The sequence below is a fragment of the Gorilla gorilla genome, chromosome 2, assembly GCF_029281585.2.
Source record: "Gorilla gorilla gorilla isolate KB3781 chromosome 2, NHGRI_mGorGor1-v2.1_pri, whole genome shotgun sequence".
NCBI classification, from domain to species: Eukaryota; Metazoa; Chordata; class Mammalia; order Primates; family Hominidae; genus Gorilla; species Gorilla gorilla.
In genome coordinates, this window is record NC_086017.1 from 101,425,893 (window position 1) to 101,434,332 (window position 8,440).

Below are 8,440 nucleotides of genomic sequence, written 5' to 3' on the forward strand. Positions count from 1 at the left end.
GAAATCCTCAAGGAGTTCCAAATATCACATTGCAGACTTTACAAACAGAGTGTTTCCAAACTGCTCTATGAAAAGAAAGGTTAAACTCTTTGAGTGGAACGCACACATCACAAAGTGGTTTCTGAGAATGATTCTCCCTAGTTTTTATACGAAGATATTTCCTTCTCTACCATTGGCCCCAAAGCGCTTGAAATCTCCACGTGCAAATTCCACAAAAAGAGGGTTTCAAATCTGCTCTGTCTAAAAGGAAGGTTCAACTCTGTTAGTTGGACACATGCAAATCAAAGAAGTTACTGAGAATTCTTCTGTGTAGCATTAGAGGGAGAAACCCCACGTCCAACGAAATCCTCAAACAGGTCCAAATATCCACTTGCAGACTTACTTATAGAGTGTTTCCAACTGGTATATGAAAACAAAGGTTAAACTCTGTGAGTGGAACGCACACATGACAAAGTGGTTTCTGAGAATGATTCTAGTTTTTATACGAAGATATTTCCTTCTCTACCGTGGGCCCCAAAGCGCTGGAAATCTCCACTTGCAAATTCCACAAAAAGAGGGTTTCAAAACTGCTCTGTCTAAAGGAAGGTTCAAATCTGTGAGTTGAACACACGCAACCCAAAGAAGTTACTGAGAATTCTTCTGTCTAGCATTAGATGGAGAAATCCTGTTTCCTACGAAATACTAAAAGAGGTCCAAATATCCACTTGCAGACATTACAAACAGAGTGTTTCCAAACTGCTGTATGAAAAGAAAGGTTAAACTCTGTGAGTGGAACGCACACATCACAAAGTGGTTTCTCACAATGATTCTCTCCCGTTTTTATACGAAGATATTTTCTTCTCTACCGTTGGCCCCAAAGCGCTTGAAATCTCCACGTGCAAATTCCACAAAAAGAGGGTTTCAAATCTGCTCTCTCTAAGGGAAGGTTCAACTCTGTGAGTTGAACACACACAACCCAAAGTAGTTACTGAGAATTCTTCTGTTTAGCATTAAATGAAGAAATCCCGTTTCCAACGAAATCGTCAAGCAGATCCAAATATCCCATTGCACACATTACAAACAGAGTGTTTCCAAACTGCTCTATGAAAAGAAAGGTTAAACTCTGTGAGTGGAAAGCACACATCACAAAGTGGTTTCTGATAATGATTCTCTCTTGTTTTTATATGAAGATATTTAATTTTCTACCGTTGGCCACAAAGCGCTTGAAATCTCCACTTCCAAATCCCACAAAAAGAGGATTTCCAATCTGCTCTGTCTAAAGGAAGGTTCAACTCTGTGAGTTGAACACACGCAACACAAAGAAGTTACTGAGAATTGTTCCTTCTACCATTAGATGAAGAAATCCCGTTTCCAACGAAATCCTCAAAGAGGTCCAAATATCCACTTGCAGACTTTACAAACAGTGTGTTTCCATTCTGCTCTATGAAAGGAAAGGTTGAACTCCGTGAGTGGAATGCAAACATCTCAAAATGGTTTCTGAGAATGATTCTCCCTAGTTTTTATACGAGGATATATCCTTTTCGACCGTTGGCCCCAAAGCGCTTGAAATTTCCACTTGCATCTTCCACAAAGAGTGTGTTTCCAATCTGCTCTGTCTAAAGGAGGGTTCAACTCTGTTAGTTGAACACATACTACCCAAAGAAGTTACTGAGAATTCTTCTGTCTAGCATTAGATGAAGAAATCCCGTTTCCAACGAAATCCTCAAAGAGTTCCAAATATCCACTTGCAGACTTTACAAACAGAATGTTGCCAAACTGTGCTATGAAAAGAAAGGTTAAACTCTGTGAGTGGAAAGCACACATCACAAAGTGGTTTCTGAAAATGATTCTCTCTAGTTTTTATATGAAGGTATTTAATTTTCTACCGTTGGCCCCAAAGCGCTTGAAATCTCCGCTTGCAAATTCCACAAAAAGAGGGTGTCAAATCTGCTCTGTCTAAAGGAAGGTCCAACTCGGTGAGTTGAACACACGCAAATCAGAGAAGTTACTGAGAATACCTCCGTGTAACATTAGATGAAGAAATCCCGCTTCCAACGAAATCCTCAAAGAGTTCCAAATATCCAGTTGCAGATTTACAAACAGAGAGTATCCAAACTGCTCTATGAAAAGAAAGGTTAAACTATGTGAGTGGAACGCACACATCACAATGTGGTTTCTGAGAATGATTCTCTCTAGTTTTTATACGAAGATATTAACTTCTCTACCGTTGGCCCCAAAGCGCTTGAAATCCTCACTTGCAAAGTCCACAAAAGAGGGTTTGAAATTTGCTCTGTCTAAAGGAAGGTTCAAATCTGTTAGATGAACACACGCAAATCAAAGAATTTACTGAGAAGTCTTCTGTCTAGCATTAGATGGAGAAATCCCGCTTCCAACGAAATCCTCAAAGAGGTACAAATATCCACTTGCAGACATTACAAACAGAGTGTTTCCCAACTGCTCTATGAAAAGAAAGGTTAAACTCTGTGAGTGGAACGCACACATCACAAGGTAGTTTCTGAGAATGATTCTCTCTAGTTTTTATATGAAGTATTTCCCTTTCTACCGTTGGCCCCAAAGCGCTTGAAATCTCCAATTTCTAATTCCACTAAAAGTGGGTTTCAACTTTTCACTTAATAAAGGAAGGTTCAACTCTTTTCCTTGAACACACGCAACCCAAAGAATTTACTGAGAATTCTTCTGTTTAGCATTAGATGAAGAAATCCCGCTTCCAATGAAATCCTCAAAGAGGTCCAAATATCCACTTGCAGACTTTACAAACAGAGTGTTTCCAAACTGCTCTATGAAAAGAAAGATTAAACTCTGTGAGTGGAACGCACAAATCACTAAGTGGTTTCTGAGAATGATTCTCTCTAGTTTTTATATGAAAGTATTTCCTTTTCTACCATTGGCCCCAAAGCGCTTGAAATCTCCACTTCCAAATTCCACAAAAGGAGGGTTTCAAATCTGCTCTGTCTGAAGGAAGGTTCAACTCTGTGAGTTAAACACACGCAACCGAAAGTAGTTACTGAGAATTCTTCTGTCTAGCATTAGCTGAAGAAATCCCGCTTCCAATGAAATCCTCTATGAGGTCCAAGTATCGACTTGCAGACTTTACAAACAGAGTGTTTCCAAACTGCTCTATGAAAAGAAAGGTTAAACTCTGAGTGGAACACACACATCACAAAGTGGTTTCTGAGAATGAATTTCTCTGGTATTCTTACGAAGATATTTCCTTCTCTACCGTTGGCCCCAAAGCGCTTGAAATCTCCACTTGCAAATTCCACAAAAAGAGGGTTTCAAATATGTTCTGTCTGTAGGAATTTTCAACTCTGTGAGTTGAACACATGCATCCCAAAGAAGTTACTGAGAATTCTTCTGTCTAGCATTAGATGGAGAAATCCCGCTTCCAACGAAATCCTCAAAGAGGTCCAAATATCCACTTGCAGCCTTCACAAACAGAGTGTTTCCAAACTGCTCTATGAAAAGAAAGTTTAAACTCTGTGGGTGGAACGCACGCATCACAAAGCGGTGTCTGAGAATGATTCTCTCTAGTTTTTAAACGAAGATATTTCCTTCTCTACCATTGGTCCCGAAGCACTTGAAATCTCCACTTGCAAATTCCACAAAAAGAGCGTTTCAAATCTCCTCTGTCTAAAGGAAGGGTCAACTCTGTCAGTTGAACACACGCAACCGAAAAAAGTTTCTGAGAATTGTTCTGTCTAGCATTAGATGAAGAAATCCCGTTTCCAACTAAATCCTCAAAGAGGTCCAAATATCCACTTGCAGACTTTACAAACAGAGTGTTTCCAAACTGCTCTATGAAAAGAAACGTTAAACTCTTTGGGTGGAACGCACACATCACAAAGTGGTTTCTGAGAATGATTCTCTCTAGTTTTTATACGAAGATATTTCCTTCTCTACCATTGGTCCCGAAGCGCTTGAAATCTCCACTTGCAAATTCCACAAAAAGAGGTTTTCAAATGTGCTCTGTCTAAAAGAAGGTTCAACTCTGTGAGTTGAACACACGCAACCCAAAGAAGTTACTAAGAATTCTTCTGTCTAGCATTAGATGAAGAAATCCCATTTCCAATGAAATCCTCAAGGAGTTCCAAATATCCACTTGCAGACTTTACAAACAGACTGTTTCAAAACTCCTTTAGGAAAAGAAAGGTTAAACTCTGTGAGTGGAACGTGCCCATCACAAAGTGGTTTCTGACAATGATTCTCTCTAGTTTTTATATGAAGATATTTCCCTTCCTACTGGAGGCCCAAAAGCGCTTGAAATCTCCACTTGCAAATTCCACAAAAAGAGGGTTTCAATTCTGCTCTGTCTAAAGGAAGGTTCAACTCTGTGAGTTGAACACACGCAACCCAAAGAAGTTACTGAGAATTCTTCTAACTAGCATTAGATGAAGAAATCCCGTTTCCAACGAAATCCTCAAGGAGTTCCACATATCCAATTGCGGACTTTACAAAAAGAGTGTTTCCAAACTGCTCTATGAAAAGAAAGGTTAAACTCTGTGAGTGGAACACACACATCACAAAGTGGTTTCTGAGAATGATTCTCTCTAGTTGTTATACGAAGATATTTCCTTTTCTACCGTTGGCCCCAAAGTACTTGAAATATCCACTGGCAAATTTCACAAAAAGAGGGTTTCATACGTTCTCTGTCTAAAGAAGGTTCAACCCAGTTAGTTGAACATACGCAAATTAAAGAAGTTACTGAGAATTCTTCTCCGTAGCATTAGATGAAGAAATCCCCTTTCCAACGAAATACTCAAAGAGGTCCAATTATCCACTTCCAGACATTACAAACAGAGTGTTTCCAAACTGCTCTATGAAAAGAAAGGTTAAACTCTGTCAGTGGAACGAACACATCACAAAGTGGTTTCAGAGAATGATTCTCTCTAGTGTTTATAAGAAGATATTTCCTTCTCTACCATTGGCCCCGATGCGCTTCAAATCTCCACTTGAAAATTCCACAAAAAGAGGGTTTGAAATATGCTCTGTCTAAAAGAAGGTTCTACTCTGTGAGTTAAACACACGCAACCCAAAGAAGTTACTAAGAATTCTTCTGTCTAGCATTAGATGAAGAAATCCCGTTTCCAACAAAATCCTCAAGGAGTTCCAAATATCCACTTGCAGACTTTACAAACAGACTGTTTCAAAACTCCTTTAGGAAAAGAAAGGTTAAACTCTGTGAGTGGAACGTGCCCATCACAAAGTGGTTTCTGACAATGATTCTCTCTAGTTTTTATATGAAGATATTTCCCTTCCTACTGGAGGCCCAAAAGCGCTTGAAATCTCCACTTGCAAATTCCACACAAAGAGGGTTTCAAATTTGCTGTGTCTAAAGGAAGGTTCAACTCTGTTAGTTGAACACACACAAATCAAAGAAGTTACTGAGTATTCTTCTGTGCAGCATTAGATGAAGAAATCCCGCTTCCAAAGAAATCCTCAAAGAGGTCCAAATATCCACTTCCAGACTTCAGAAACAGAGTGTTTCCAAACTGCTCTATGAAAAGAAAGGTTAAACTCTGCGAGTGGAATGCACACATCACAAAGTGGTTTCTCAGAATGATTCCTCTAGTTTTTATACGAGGATATTTCCTTCTCTATGGTTGGCCCCAAAGCGCTTGAAATCTCCACTTGCAAATTCCACAAAAAGAGGGTTTCAAATCTGCTCTGTCTAAAGGAAGGTTCAACTCCATGAGTTGAACACACGCAACTCAAAGAAGTTACTGAGAATTCTTTTGTCTAGCATTAGATGAAGAAATACCTATTCTAACAAAATCCTCAAGGAGGTCCAAATATCCACTTGGAGACTTTGCAAATAGAGTGTTTCCAAACTGCTCTGTGAAAAGAAAGGTTAAACTCTGTGAGTGGAATGCACACATCACAAAGTGGTTTCTGAGAATGATTCTCTCTAGTTTTTAAACGAAGATATTTCCTTCTCTACGGTTGACCCCAAAGCGCTTGAAATCTCCACTTGCAAATTCCACAAAAAGAGGGTTTCAAATCTGCTCCTTCTAAAGGAAGGTTCAACTCCGTGAGTTGAACGCACGCAACTCAAAGAAGTTACTGAGAATTCTTCTGTCTAGCATTAGATGAAGAAATACCTATTCTAACAAATTCCTTAAGGAGGTCCAAATATCCACTTGGAGACTTTGCAAATAGAGTGTTTCCAAACTGCTCTGTGAAAAGAAAGGTTAAACTCTGTGAGTGGAACGCACACATCACAAAGTGATTTCTGAGAATGATTCTCTCTACTTTTTAAACGAAGATATATCCTTTTCTACCTTTGGCCACAAAGAGCTTGAAATCTCCACTTGCAAATTCCACAAAAAGGGAGTTTCAAATTTGCACTGTCTAAAAGAAGGTTCAACGCAGTCTCTTGAACACACGCAACCCAAAGAAGTTAGTGAGAATTCTTCTGTTTACCATTAGATGAAGAAATCCCTCTTCCAATGAAATCCTCAAAGAGGTCCAAATATCCTCTTGCAGACTTTACAAACAGAGTGTTTCCAAACTGCTCCTTGAAAAGAAAGTTTAAACTCTTTGAGCGGAACGCACACATCACAAAGTGGTTTCTGAGAATGATTCTCCCTAGTTTATATACGAAGATATTTCCTTCTCTACCGTAGGCGCCAAAGCGCATGAAATCTCCACTTGCAAATTCCACAAAAAGAGGGTATCAAATCTGCCCTGTCTATAGGAATGTTCAACTCTGTGAGTTGAACACAGGCAACCCAAAGAAGTTACTGAGAATTGTTCCTTCTAGCATTTGATGAAGAAATCCCGCTTCCAACGAAATCCTCAAGGAGTTCCAAATATCCACTTGCAGACTTTACAAACAGAGTGTTTCCAAACTGCTCTATGAAAAGAAAGGTTAAACTCTGTGAGTGGAACGCACCCATCACAAAGTGGTTTCTGAGAATGATTCTCTCTAGTTTTTATACGAAGATATTTACTTTTCTACCGTTGGCACCAAAGCGTTTGAAATCTCCACTTGCAAAATCCACAAAAAGAGGGTTTCAAATCTGCCCTGTCTATAGGAAGGTTCAACTCTGTGAGTTGAACACACGCAATCTGAAGAAGTTACTGAGAATTCTTCTGTCTAGCATTAGATGAAGAAATCCCATGTCCAACGAAATCCTCAAAGACGTCCAAATATCCACTTGCAGACTTTACAAACAGAGTGTTTCCAAACTGCTCTATGAAAAGAAAGGTTAAACTCTGTGAGTGGAACGCACATATCACAAAAGGGTTTCTCAGAATGATTCTCTCTAGTTTTTATACGAAGATAATTCCTTCTATACGGTTGACCCCAAAGCGCTTGAAATCTCCACTTGCAAATTCCACAAAAAGAGGGTTTCAAATATGCTCTGTCTAAAGGAAGGTTCAACTCTGTCAGTTGAACACATGCAAACCAAAGAAGTTACTGAGAATTCTTCTGTCTAGCATTAGATGAAGAAATCCTGTTTCTAACGAAATCCTCAAGGAGTTCCAAATATCCACTGGCAGACTTTGCAAATAGAGGGTTTCCAAAGTGCTCTATGAAAAGAAAGGTTAAACTCTGTGAGTGGATTGCACACATCACAAAGTGGTTTCTGAGAATGATTCTCTCTAGTTTTTATACGAAGATATTTCCTTTTTTACCGTAGGCCCCAAAGCGCTTGAAATCTCCTCTTGCAAATTCCACAAAAAGAGGGTTTCCAATCTGCTCTGTCTAAAGAAAGGTTCAACTCTGTGAGTTGAACCCAGGTAACCCAAAGAAGTTACTGAGAATTCTTCTCTCCAGCTTTAGATGAAGAAATCCGGCTTCCCATGAGATCGTCATAGAGGTCCTAGTATCCACTTGCAGACTTTACAAACAGAGTGTTTCCAAACTGCTCTATGAAAAGAAAGGTTAAACTCTGTGAGTGGAACGCCCACATCACAAAGTGGTTTCTGAGAATGATTCTCTCTGGTTTTCATACGAAGATATTTCCTTCTCTACCGTTGGCCCCAAATCGCTTGAAATCTCCACTTGCAAATTCCACAAAAAGAGGGTTTCAAATCTGCTCTGTTTAAAGGAACGTTCAACTCTGTGAGTTGAACACACGAAACCCAAAGAAGTTACTCAGAAATCTTCTGTCTAGCATTAGATGGAGAAATCCCGTTTCCAATGAAATCCTCAATGATGTCCAAATATCCACTTGCAGGCGTTACAAACAGAGTGTTTCCAAACTGCGCTATGTAAAGAAAGGTTAAACTCGGTGAGTGGAACGCACACATTGCAAAGTGGTTTCTGAGAATGATTCTCTCTAGTTTTCATATGAAGATATTTCCTTTTCTACCGTTGGCCCCAAAGCGCTTGAAATCTCCACTTGCAAATTCCACACAAAGAGGGTTTTCAACCTGCTCTGTCTAAAGGAAGGTTCAACTCTGTTAGTTGGACACACGCAAATCAAAGAAGCTA